Source organism: Daktulosphaira vitifoliae, unplaced genomic scaffold (genome assembly GCF_025091365.1).
Source record: "Daktulosphaira vitifoliae isolate Bord-2020 unplaced genomic scaffold, ASM2509136v1 Scaffold_1, whole genome shotgun sequence".
Lineage (NCBI taxonomy): Eukaryota > Metazoa > Arthropoda > Insecta > Hemiptera > Phylloxeridae > Daktulosphaira > Daktulosphaira vitifoliae.
This window is the reverse complement of record NW_026099572.1, coordinates 7,187,344-7,200,574: the sequence shown is the minus strand read 5'-3', so window position 1 is coordinate 7,200,574 and position 13,231 is coordinate 7,187,344.

Genomic DNA, 13,231 nt, shown 5'->3' with positions numbered 1-13,231 from the left:
TAAAATTGTTATTAAAACTGTTCTATAACTTGCTAGTAAAAATATTTTAAATGTTTTCTTTATTACATACAATAAGAAGTATGTACTTTATTTGGCTAAAATATCTTTATAAAATCTAAAAACATTATTTCAATATATATTGATGAATTTTAAGATCCCAAGTGCACTAATAATATTTTTACATGTTTCTAGTTAAACATTGAAGTAGGTTTTAATGTTAGCAATTCACTAGCTAACTTCACGGTTCTCTTAATGATGATGTTAAAAAAAATTGAATATTTTTTAATTTATTAATTTTGAAGCATATTTTGATGTCTCTATGGAAAATTTTGAGATTTTTTTGTATATATTAAGCTTAAAGCATATTTTATTCAAACTTTAAAGAATAATTTGAGCATTTTTTAATGGTTTTTTAGTACATATTATCAAACATAAAAATCTGCTCTCTAGTAATAACCAAATAAGATGTCTTGATATTTAGTTTCGAATAGAAATCCTAAATCCAGAAAATGCAATATTGATTTATAAAAACAAATTAATAAACTCATCACTGAATAAACGTTGTTTTAAATTAAAATATAAATTAGAAATATTAGAAAAAATTGTTTGTGGTGTTAAATTGAACTTAAAATTTGTTTAAAAAAAGAACGAAATCACAATTAAAAATGATTAGTGTTAATTCAAAGATTTGTGAGTATAGAATGATATTTATTTTAAGAAACATTAAAGAAGGTATGGCCGAGTTGGTAACGCGGCAGTGTTTGACGCGCACTGTCTCAGGTTCGAAACTCGGTCATGGGCAGCTTCATTTGCCGAACGAGAGATCAGTTCGGTAATTGGAGTCGCCATCCCTCTCTCCGGCGACGGACTAACCACCCGTCCTGGAGTATAAATGGTTAAGAAACCTTCCTCCTACGGGGGAGGGCGCTATGACACTTAATTTGCTGATAAAGCGATAAAAAAAGGAACATTAGAATTTGATAAAACTATACATAAAAAAGCTTCGCCACGCAAAATTTACTAAAATATTGACTAATATCTTTGGAAAGACAACCATAGTATAGTCAATCTTTGAATTAAATGCTGGTAAACAGCCCCCGGGCATACTGGGTACTTTATCCTTCAATCGGGTGGATTTTTTTAATGTGCACATAAAATAAAACACTACTTGAGAATATATTTTGTAGTGTCTCACAAAATACTCTCTAAAAAAAAACCACTTTGGATATAAAATGTTTAAACCGTATGTGTGTTAAAGTTGGGAACTCGCTGAGAGGAGAATACTGAAGAAATGCATTTATAGATCCGACCAAACACTCGCAAATGAAAAAAAAAGTCTGTAGTAGAAGGTGGCTTTAGGGTTATTGCTGTTTATGATCTGTTTTTATTCGAGTACACTGAAGTGTACTACATAAATAAACGCTATGACAAGTTTGAGCTTGAAATATTATGTAATTTTCAAAAGCTAACTGGCTCCAATCCTCTAAGGACCGCGCAAAAGTTTGATTTCTTTATTTTTATGGCTCAGTAACATGTCACTAGTCCGCCATACACAATACTCACTTAAAATGAATACATATTATTAGTAGTTTGTAACATATGATAGGAATAACAGGATACTAAATACAACAAAACATCATTGCAGTATTAAATAAAGTGAATTCGCATCATATCATAACTAACTTTATTTATTTAGAAACTTAAAAACGTAAAAACCTAACGACACCACAATAATTATTACTTGCAATAAATTTCACCAAGGTAGTGGATTGTATGGTTTCAATGTATGTTTGCAATTGTGTTTTATGTGTTTGGAATGTATTCCTGATAACGCCGTATAAGATTCGGTGAGTTGGCCAGAAGCCAAGAAGATTACCGAGGGGGAAAATAGTTAATATTCTCAGTAACTTGTATGATATTATACGTACAAATTACTATTGAGTAGTTATTTTGTAATCGCATTAAAGTAAATCATTATCTAAAGAATGAAGCCTCAAACACACCATAACAATAATAAGAACTTCAATCCAAAAGTAGCAATTACTGAAACTTAAGACATTGTTATTATAATTTCACCGATGGAAACTTGATCCTATTGATACTCTAAATACAACAATACTGAAAAGAAACCTAATCAGTGTAATTTTCCAAACGAAAATAACATAAAACGTAAAAAACTATTATCATTTTTCCACTTAGTTGTAATTTTATTAGAAAATATACTTAATACGAATGACTTAAACTTTTTTACCGGTAATCAATAATAATAAAAAAATTGAGCTAAAAGTATTTATTTAAAAATGTCTTCTATTTTTGATATTAAATTTTGTTTATAAACTGAAATTTCTTAGCGATTAAAGGTATGATTTTTTAAAAATAACATTTTTTTGTTACAATGTTATTACTCAAAAATGAGACTAAAGTTTTTTTTATCATTGAAAGAGTTTTAATTAATTATTCATCTTATTGCTAATCTAATTATTTCTCTTAAATTAAGTCTAATTATTATCAGCTAACAATTTTTACATTGTAACTAGCAATTTTTTCAATGGCATAAATTTATTGTTGCTTAATAAAGAAATATGATTAAAAGTAGACGGAAATTCTTAATCTTCCCCTAAATATAAAATAATTGTATTTCTTTTTAGGAAAAATCGAAGAAAAAAAACTTAATATAGTTAGTTATTCAACAGTCATATCATAAAAAACGTTTCGATACGCATCTATTGATTGTATTTTATTATTAGTAGGGAATTTATGATTATGCCAAATATAGTTTAAACTTAAATTTTTATAAATTATTTTAAGTTATAAGTTTTCTAATAAATAAATTACTTGAAAAACTTAACTTATATAAATTTAATATAATTTAAAATTGACATTAAATAATTTAGTATTGTTGTTAATAAGAACGAATCATAAAAAAAGAAAAGAAAACTCGATTATTCTGATCTCGTTAGTTAATTATAATTTCAGTTATGAAATTGAATTTGTAGTATAATATTATCACAAGACGTTGGTAGCTAGAACATAATTTTTTGGGAAGGGTAGCTCCCTTTTTTAATATACTTATGAATAGAAATTAAATGCTGAAAAATCTTCCTTGAAAATATAATAATTAACACATAAAACGTACTTTATTTTTTGGAAATATAGTATTACTGCCCCTCTATATGACTATACTGTTTCACCTAAAGTATAGACATTAAAACCGAAAAAATTTGAAAATGAAAATTATAAAAACCAATTTTTAATACTTTGTATAATATACAATGAATAAGACATGTCATGTCTTTAACTTCAAAAATTCGAAACTTTAAAGTTTTATATATATTAAACAAATTAAGTTTTGTTGAAAATTCAAGTCATTTACTGTTAAAATAAAATTTCAAACATCTTATTAAATTCAGAATTTATATTGCCATTTGAATAAATAAAGTTGACACTCTTGTAAGATGAAAGGAATGAATTTAAAAAGTATTACATTGCTAATAATTCAAACTTAATATGTAACTAAATGTAATTTCAAAAACAGTTTTTCTGTAAAAAATTTTTTATTGTGTGAGTAATTGAGTGAATTTTGATTAAAAAAATTAACCTTTATATCTAGAAATCTGATACCAATAATATGACTTAATACTTAAATAATTCTAATAGTGAATGAGTGATGGTAATTCATACCATTTAAGGTAAATAGAAATTAATTTCTAGACAAATCCTAAAGTTATTCATAAAATAATGATAGACTACTGTCAATCACATACCATAAAGTGACTACATTTATTTGTACGAGTTTATACAGATACTGCTTATTAAAAATATTAAAGAGTTATATATTTAACAGAGTACATCTATGTAGATTAATAATTTATTACTATTACTTTAAGATTAAACATTTAAATATTTTATAAAATGCAACACGCAAAAAGATATAAATGAAATAGTTGATATAAATGACACACCAAAATAAATAATTAACGAAACATTTAAACCAACAATGTAACGTGCATCAAGGGACGGAAAGGTTAATGACATTGGAATTTTAGTACTCAGGTATTGTACAAAAAACCGGACAAGTTTTTTTCGGCATTTGAAAAAATAACATTTGTGTAATAATTACCATCATTAATCGATCTCAAAAAACAAAATATCATTAGATATATTATTATTATATAATATACAAATTGTAAAATGATTTTTATTGTGAGAAAAAACTAATATCTATAGAATTTTTTAAAGTTTTATTTAGGTCGTTGATGAATAGAAATATACAAATTCGTTTAATAGTCTGGGTGATGTTATGTGTCACATACTAAATACAAAAAATAGATTTAATATCTAAAATGAGTAAAATTTTTCGAAATAAAGTGAAAAATATATAGACTGACATTCTAAGACTTTCTAAGGTATCCAATATATGAATGTAGACAGACATTATTTTTTATATACTGGATCCTATTTTCCGCATTCATTTAAAATACCTATAAATATATACAATACATGTAAACTTGTTTCTCTTTTGAATATCTAGAACTCATTACGTTATTTCTTCTAGCCAATCACGTACCATAGACCAACGTGATAAAGAATATCTTCTCTCTTGGTTTTTTATTATAATATATGTAATATTATAAAATGGAATTCAAGTGAAAAAATAGCGTAAAAAAGGTTGAAGGAATACGAATGAAAACGTACGTATAATGAATGTCCAGTTTAAATGAATCGAAGTATAAAATGATAGCAGCATAACGATATTATTAATTTTCGTATACTACATTGAGTGCAACAAACTCGCAGAATAACAGCATCAAATATTCAATTAAGCATATCACATTAATAAAATACTAGTTGAATGGATTTTATCAATAACTCTGAATAAAAATGGAAAAAAATTGTATAACGATAACAAATGATTTCACATAATTGAATATTATATATATATATATATAATAAAATTCTAGAAATTACATACGCCGAACAGTGCGAAAATATTTAGAACACGATTATTCTTTAAACCTATTATAAGTACAAATGCCCTTTCATAAATTATTATTATTGATTATTATTGCTTCTCTAATTGTCTCTCTTGTCTTTCCTGAATTGAAATAGATTATCATTAAAAAATAGTTAAGACTTTAAAATTAAAAGTTTACATAATGTAAAATGTATTTTTATTCAAAATGAAAATTGATTTCATATTCAACAAATATATAATTTAAAGTCCGACAAATTTTAAAAATACAAACAGGTTTTCAGATTATGTTAAATATTACAAAATTTTATTGGATTTTTAATAATTTTCCCACGAAATCTAATTATTGTACCCGTAACTTTTTTATAATGTAAATTATGTTTTTTGCCTGTGTATAATTATTTAAGACGGTAATTACGTTGCGAAAAAAAGAAAAAGGTTTTTAAGATTCTAGTTATTATCTTTTTCTTTTTAACCATCACATAAACATAACTCAGCTCTTTTCAACAACTATATTCGTCTATAAATTCTAATCCACGATTAAACGTGTAGCACGTTTGGTAAAAAAATACAATGGTTTTGAATCGAATTTCCGTCACCTCCTCCTCTTAGGAAGTTAATTTAATCTTAGCACGCAGGGACTTCATCCATTCTAATTCCGGCTGTCGACATTTCGACCTTCCACCAATATCGTTGTTCCCCGGGGGCACACTGCTGCCAGGACCCTTCCTATATCTTTCATGAGTCCAATATAATGTCTTTCTCCTCTAGTCAGCTTAATCGTTATATATTATGGCAGCATGTACATAGTGGGAGGTAATATTAGAAAAAAACTTGAAACGGTGTCAGTGTTAACGGATTTATAAAAAATTTTAAAAATCAACAGATGACTTTTGATTACAAAAATAAACGAACAATATTTTAAAAATAGAAGACAATATTTTTACACGACAAGGATGTAAAATGAAGTTTTATTGATAAACTGATCAATGAAATTAATTTTATTGAATTATAACGCACTATAATGTAATAATATACAAATTAAAAAACCATTTTTTTCAAATGGATAAAGACATTCTGAAAAGAAATATTTATTACGAACTACTGGCAGTTTTGTTAGCAATCACTTAGTTACTTCAACTCTAATAAATACTGGTACTGATAATTTTTCAGAAGTAATTTTTAGTAAAAAACATTATAATAATTTAATTTTTAAATATTTTAGATTTAATAATTAGTTTGGTTTTTATTATACAAGATTCAATATAAATCATTTTAAGATAGTTTTATTTCATTACTCTAGTAAGCATGATTGTAAATGATTTTTTAATATCATACTTCCATTACTGCCTTTATAACACAAGTATAACTTATTTATATTTTTAAAAATTTGTATATCTTATGAGATTCAGTGACACAATTACTGAAGAAGCTAAAAAAAAACCCAGGCTTTATTACCTCAACTTTAACACCTATAGTTGCAACTAAGTATTTTTATTAAAAAAAATTATTACCAGTTTTTTTCTATATAAAGTTTCTTTTAAATTGCACCATATGTTTAAATTATACTTCTATTTTATCAAGTAAAATCGTAATTTTGAGAATACTGTGACAATTCATTATAAAGCCACCTATAAACCATCATCATTAATATTATTATAGTTAATTAGGGGGTGAGGATCTCTACTTACACAGCTTTATGAGCCTTTTCAAATTTTAGCACCCCTTGGAATTTTGCTCCAATTGTGATTTTGATTGTGTGTTATTTAAAGAATATGTAACTCTTCTTTAATAATCTAATTGAAGTTATTTTTAAAAATGATTTCAAAGAGTTAATTCATCATTTTAGCTTCGATGCGANATACACAATCCAATCATTAAAGAATATTTAACTCTTCTTTAATAATCTAATTGAAGTTATTTTTAAAAATGATTTCAAAGAGTTAATTCATCATTTTAGCTTCGATGCGAAGCTGAGAAGGTATTGGTTTTACTATGATGTATTTATTTTTTTGTGTGAGTTTTTTGTAGAACTTCTTCACTGTACATTTAAATAATTTTGAACTCATAACTATATTTGTTTGTAATAACGGACTCTAGATCATTATAAACTGTAGTAATGAATACATTATTTGGTTAATAAATATAGATTGATGCTTCTCATATTTGTTAAAAAGTATATCAGTTGACGGCTGTCACATAATCACAATACGTCTTTACAAGTTATTAATGTCGAATGCTTGGAAAAAAATTAATTACATTTTTTTTTATGTTTCTGTATTTAGAAATGCTTTAAAAATAAAGCGTATCAAATATAAATTTAATGCATTTGATTCTCGTCCGAAAAGCAATGTTAAACTCTTAATTTGAAATGTTATTGGCATTACAAAAAGTTTATGGTCTTTATATTTTTTTAATGTATTTGAATTATTTTTATAATTATCCAGGTATTACAGATGTATAGATTATTAAAAAATTGTATAAATAAGGAAGATTTTCAAATATGAAGTTATAATTTTTGAAATTAACTATATAATGTGTAAACACATAAAAGTTTCACAACGTTAAGATATAATTTGAATAGGCATTTGTTTTTTTCACTTAATAAAAAAATAAAAGAGGGGTGTATTTATTTTATGAGTAAATTATTTAAAGAACAATTTTACAGATCCACTATACATATAATATAATAAAACTATTGGAGAATGACAAAGGGAAGTTAAAACTGTAAATAAAGAAATAAGATTTGTTTTTCAATTGTTCGAATGCAATTTTGAGGGAAGAAGCCCAACACTTGGTCGTTGTCTTCAGGGACAGGTGAATTTATAGTTATACGGTTGGAGAAAATCACATTAATGAAAAAATGAAACTTTTATAAGCTGTCGGTATCCAGGGAGGAGAATAAAAGGGAGAAGAACTGACAAAGTTATTTGCGGAAAACACATATTTTAACACTTAATATTCATCGTATAAGTACTAAATTTAAATAAAATACTAAGTAATAAATGAAAAACGGTGCACAGTGTGCACGTAGCTGAAGCAAGTATAGATGACATTTGACAGTGATTAAAATCATTATCATAAGAAACGCTTCGATGGAAATAATTAGATAATGTTTAATTTTAATAAATCAGTGGACTATTTTAAAAGCAAATTTAACTCCTATTTCCTTTATTATACCTAATTAGTAGTTATATGATTTATAAGTATAATATATCAATAAATATCTATTATAGCAACTACATATAGTATGACATAGATATTTTTTCGGAAAATTTATAAAAATTTATAAATTAGTTATTACTTTAATGGCAAATGAATAAAACTTCTATTTAAATGATTTTGTTTCGTTAATTTTTCAAAAAGTTAAGGCAGTTTTAAGTAAAAAAATAACATCACATTAGAAGGTGATTTTTTTACACAAATATTATATATTTGTTTTGATTTCGGTAGCTATTTGCACGTAGAAGATAAGTCGTCAGGGCTATTTTTTTTTTTTTAATTTACGGTACGTAACATAAGCTTTAATTTAAAAGACGCAATATTTCCGGAACAATTTCAATAGTTAAGTTGACTTTTGTAAAAACGTCGTTTTTTTTAATCCCCTCTTGTAAGTAATTAAAGGGTCAGAATTTCAAATAAAAGGAAAATACCTAAGCCTTTTATTAAAAAAGAGTTCAGAAAAAGTGACTACGGACACAAAAAAAACATATCATAGTAAAATTAGTATTTTCTCAGCTTAGTATCGAAGTTAAAATATATATTTCGCTAATATTTAACTTTTTATTGTTACATACAAACCACTGAACAGTTTTACTTATGAAAAATAAATTAAATGTAAATTATTTTTCTAATACTTGCACATAAACATTTTAAATAAAATATTTGCAATTTTGATATAAATTACAATTTCAACCAGCGATAATATTTCTGAAACAAAAAATATACTTGGAACACATTAAAAAAATAATTTATGAAACTGTCAAAGTAAACTAGTCTGCTATAGAAACATTTAAGAAGACAGTGGGTTAGAAACGGTCAACTGTTTCCGGAAGACAGCGGCAGTTTAAGTAAAATATTTTTCTGTTACTTTTTAGTTACCATTCTAATGATTCAGGGCTTTTGATATTAAAACAGCAAAAAAAAAAAAATATATATATATATATATATATAATAAATCTAAATGTATAGAAAAAATAAAAAGCTCAATTATATTTATGTTTTAAGTAATAATTAGATAAAATTGGGTTTCCCTTTTACATTAAATTAATTTAAACATTTTTTAATGATTAATATTTAGAAAATGTTAAAAATATTTATGGAATGTCAATATTAAATAAAAGAAAATTACAACGTATACATCATCTAATAAAGCTAACTTTATGTTTGTATTAGGTAATATTTAATAGTAATATTAATAAATGTTGATTTATTTATAAATTCTATTAACTTGGTGAAATTACTTCATTCGATAGGTGTTCATACATTTCACTAGTTATTTTAAGTGTAAAAATTTGCTTAAATTTAATTAATAAATTAAACAAGAAAATTGTTCTTTTTTCAAAAAAGTCCCCATTAGATGTTATGCACTTACTCCAACTCTTCTTCCAATCCTCGAAACTCTTCTCAAACTCAATCTTTGGGATAGCCTTCAGCTCATTCAGCGATGTACTTTTAATGTCATCTATGCTTGCAAAACTACGGCCCTTTAAGGTTCTCTTTATTTTTGAAAATAGAAAGAAGTCACACAGAGCCATGCCTGGCGAATATAGAGACTGGGGTATCGTTACAATATTATTTTTGGCCAAAAATTCACTAACAAGCAATGAAGTATGAGCAGATGCATTAATGTGATGCAAAATCCATGAATTGTTTTGCCACAAATCTGGGAATTTTTTTCAAAACACTTCACGCAAACAGCGTTAAACTTATAGGTAGTACTCCTTATTGATCCCGTGGCAATAAAATCGAAGATCACAGTGAGCATAACCTCCATGTTTGACCGCACCGCACTTGTCGAGCATTTTTCGGTCTTGGCGATCCAGAATGCCTCCACTGGGACGTTTGAGCCTTAGTTTTGACGTCATAAACCCATGTTTCGTCATCTGTTATAACACGATTTTTTTAACAAACCTCATAGAATAACATAAAAAACTAAACAAATCATTGATTTGTGATTGTTTTTACAGTCCCTTACAGATTTTAAGGTTGGCTATGATTATTTTGAATCAGATGTTTTTTTTTTTATCAACACCATCATAATAAAATAATAATATTATAAGTTTAAAATTTTTAACTTTATCAAATAAAATATGTATTAAATAAAGTAAAATATGAGTTATATAATAAAATATAAATTTCAAACAAATATATTCCTGTATTGTAACATTTTTACACGACTTACGACGTAATAATGTAGTCGACACTGGTTAAGAGGGTAGAGACCCATGACCCGTTTATTATTCAAAATATTGTTATTTAAAAACAAACAAACTGAAAAGACGAACACAGTTAATAATATTCTTAGCATAATATCGCGCCACTTTCGCTGGCATCGGCTTCGCGGTGCCAAAACATGATCCTCGGGAGTCAAAAAGTTAGCAGCGTTGAGGGCGACGGGGTGCGAGTGCGGATCGAGTCCAGTCGTGCGGCACGTCCGGAGCCGGTGGCGTACACCCTCGACGTTGTCACTTTGACAACGGAAAGAAGACTCAACGTATCATTTGCGGCAGGCCGTCGTGGGCCGTGTGGCACTTGCTGGACTTTGCACCATGGCGTATGGCACGCGGTGTCGGCCCGTCAAATACTCACAGTAGGGCGACGGCTGATAAAAGTGGCACGAGTCGCGGGCCATCGTGTATCACGAAGTGACGCGTAGCCGTGTCAATTTTGTCAAGTTGGGTATTTGTTGTATAAGAGAAAAGAAATATTTTATTTTTTGTAAAAGAATATTTATTATGAAAGGTACAATGGTTTATTAAACAAAAGACAAAATACAATTTTATTGTTTTTTGTTAAGTTTCGATCAAAGTCGTTTTAAGTTTTGTTACTTTTTGCCAGGTTAAGGCAAGTTAATTTATTTATTTTAGGAAAAAATATTTTATTTTAAAGAATTATTTCGGTTTGTGTCATAACACTTCTGTGTTTATCTATTTTAGTGCTTGATTTAGATTTTATATTATAAGTTTCTATTCGCTGCAAAAACAACGAATGTCAGATATGTTTTTATCTCGAATTAATGTATTTTGGTCAACGTTAGACTGTTTAAAACTATGGATTATGAATATCAGAAACCTTAAAAATAAATAAGGTTAAGTGCGAAAAAGTTGAATTTCTGGAGTAATTAACTATTTTTTGGTTCCTGTTAAATCTAAATTTTATGAGTTTTTTGAAATGACTGATTCAATTGAAATCTTCATAATTTATATTTTTCCAATGATTAATAGAATTCAATGTCGTTCATTAAATTTAAATACTTTTCACTCTATATCTGGTCGATCCTCTTATAAATAATGAAATTTTATAGTTTCGTACTAATATATGAGCTCTTAGTTCAAAAAATCAAGTATACGCTCCGATGCGCTTGGCCACATTAGGTTCGCATGTAAAACTAACATAAACAAGCACACGCCTAGACAATGAATGTCATAATGACATGTAACACCAATATTTCATTAGCAACGTATATGTTATTGTACAGAAAAATAATTATTTTTCTGTACAATTACATATAATCGTGTATCTTAACCAAATTAACAAAAAAAAAAAAAAAAACCAGGTATATTTATGTATTGACTCAATCGTGGGTGTACGAAAAAAACGGAGCACTGCTCTCATAAATAACTGTAGTTAAGAACCGAGCTGTACCGGAAAGAGATTAATTAATGGCTGTTGATTAAATCGAAAAACAACGGCAAAGGTGATAATATTATAATTGTTATAATGTTTTCTATGTTAACGTGTGTGAAAAATTAAATCCCTATGCATTTTTATTGCCTATATTATAATAATAAATCAAAGTTACTATTACAGTTAAATTTTTGTAAAACAAAACATCTGCATGGCGTAACTTGGGCACCAAAGTCAAATAAACCGAAATCTGCATATTTACATTGTTCATATGTGATCATATCTCAGCTGTCAGATTACGCGATTATTTTATAATTATGTAAAGTAATAACGATTCTGATACTTTTTCAACCAGAAACATTATGTTATAAATCACAAAATCCCTTGTTTTTCATGATTACTGTAGTGTTTAATTACTTTATAATTATATTAATAAGGTTATTTATATTTTCGCCGATATTACTACTGTAATAATAATTCAGCAGTACTAACACACATTGTCAGACGTCAAACAGAAAAATAGTTGTATATTTTCATCTGCGTGTCAAAAGCTGAGGGAAGACTTTTGTAAGCTAATAATTTGAAAACTATTATTACATCATGCGTTCAATAAACTGTTACAATTCAGTAAACACTACAGTGACTTAGCCGAGTATTATAATTTATTGTGAACATCAAAGGCATACTACTCACATTAGACGATGGTAGTTGGTACCAATTTTCCGGTCGTCATGATAATTCTGTCAAGATGAAAAACCTCTTCCAATTCTCTTTTAAATTTATTCTCGGAAAAATATGATTTAAGTTTAAAATACTATTGTCTTGAAAATAATAACAAGGGGGAATAGAAAATATCACAAAGGATTCTAAAAAAAAAAAAAACAATATATTTTTGCGTTGACTTGAATTTAATATTTATTAACAATAATAAGAAGTCACGTGCCAAATACTTTTTGAGTAGAAAAATGATTAGAGAAATATTTAAAATGTTATTAATATTTTGTTCGATTCATATTAGATGTCGAAAGTTCTGCAGTTTAGGTGATACGGAGAAATATAATAGACTTTCGTTTTCTTCAAGAACAAATAAGTGCTTACCAAAAACGTACTTGTGTAAATCACGAGCAATTCCTCTTTTTTCAGTGATTCTACACAATGAAAATAATAGTTGGCTTTTCAGAAAACATGGCCACTTGCCAAGATTTAAACGGTTCGGTCTCTTGTTGTGAAAGTATATATAATGTTCTATATACAACTCCTCAACCACAACGTTATCGATGAACAATGATTTTAAAATCCTAGTCAAGTTGTATTAGCTGCGTGCTTAAAGTCAATTACTTATCAAATCCTTCCTTTCTTGAAAAATAATTGTTCATACATTTCTATGAAGACGGTATACAAAAATAGTTC